Below are 1,493 nucleotides of genomic sequence, written 5' to 3'. Positions count from 1 at the left end.
CAACACACGTTGTTTCCTGTCTTGCCAATTTTGCCCATTTTAACTGGTATAAGGTGATATCCCAATGTGTTTTTTTTTTTTTTTCCCACACCAGAAACTGCTTTTTCTATACATCTTGTACAAGGACCACTTCGGAAACAAACAAATTTCCAGTCGATTTTAGTAAACTGCAGGTACCACCACACACGTGACACCAGTTCAGCAGGAGAATTTTCTAATAAACCTTTTCTAACATTAAAACTGCTTCCTTTCGTATCTTCCAAAGTTCTACCCTGAATAGAAGAAGAGAAGCTGGAAGGGCCCGAAGTACCAATCCAAATTGAAACGTTCCCGCTTTATGAGGAGCTGGGACAGGAAAGCAAGTTCTAGCCCCCAAAGAAAGGACTGATGAGCATGAATACGTTGCTCCCCGCTTACAAGGCCTGCATGCCCTTAAAGAGGAACCAGTTCGGCCACAAGGGGTTTTCGCCGTGACTGTGGCTCCCACTGTTTCATGCAGCACAGCACCGCACCTCCCCTACCACTAGCAGTAGTGAGCCACGGCACGGTTGGCCTCGGCCATCTTGTGCATGTCATGCTTCCTCTTGATCACAGTGCCCTGGTTGTGAAAAGCCTCCAGCAGCTCATGCGACATCTCCGGCATCAGCATCTGCCGGTGCTTCTTCCCCTGCACTCCGTGATCATCCACTTCATGGCCAAGAAGTGACGATGCCAGTTTGGAAGTGACACAGGGACCTGGTAGAAATGGCCACCTCTGAGTATGGGCACCAGCCCTATCACAGGCTCACAGTTCTTCAGAGCTTGGTGGAAGATGGTGTAGGGGTTGCGTTCGATGGTTGCCTGTTCCTCAGCAGAAGAAGCATGATACTTCTCAAACTGCTTCCTCTTCACAGATTCCAGAGTCTGTGTCATGAGGGATCTGGCCAGTACTTTGTTTCCTCCTTTCATCATCATGTTGGTGAATTTACTGATCACGGGGTCTTCAAACACAGAGCTTGTTTTCGCTGCTGGGGCAGCTTTGATAAGCTGAGTCTTCCTGAGTTCCTGTTCACACTTCTCCTCAGTCAGCTCCGCGAAGGGCTTGCGGTAATACTCCTTGTCAGCCTGTGGATCCCTGTATTCAGGACTATAGCGGCCCCACCCACCTGGGTTAGACCTGGAAGCCGCGGGACAGCACTCCGCAGGCCCAGCGCCAGGACCAACCACCCTCGAGCAACCTTCCCTGCCGGGGAAGCCATCTTAGCTGTCCTCAATGTGGTTTTGATTTGAATCTCCCTGACGGCTGGCAATGAACTTTTTTTCATGTGTCTTATAGACATTTGTATGTCTCCATTGGAGAAGTATCTGTTCATGTCTTCTGCCCGTTTTTTGACATGATTATCTGTTTTGTGTGTATTGAGTTTGAGAAGTTCTTTATAGATTCAGGATACCAACCTTATGTCTGTACTGTCATTTGCAAATATCTTCTCCCATTCCATGGGTTGTCCTTTGTT

The 1,493-nt window shown here is 48.3% G+C and overlaps 1 pseudogene; it reads right to left on the bottom strand.

Annotated features, from left to right (window-relative positions):
* Positions 1-523: 523 nt before the first annotated feature.
* Positions 524-1,238, bottom strand: LOC123936520 (annotated as a pseudogene).
* Between the last annotated feature and the right edge of the window lie 255 nt (positions 1,239-1,493).

The sequence above is a fragment of the Meles meles genome, unplaced genomic scaffold (genome assembly GCF_922984935.1).
Source record: "Meles meles unplaced genomic scaffold, mMelMel3.1 paternal haplotype, whole genome shotgun sequence".
Classification (NCBI taxonomy): Eukaryota; Metazoa; Chordata; class Mammalia; order Carnivora; family Mustelidae; genus Meles; species Meles meles.
This window is presented reverse-complemented; position numbering and strand designations above follow the sequence as displayed.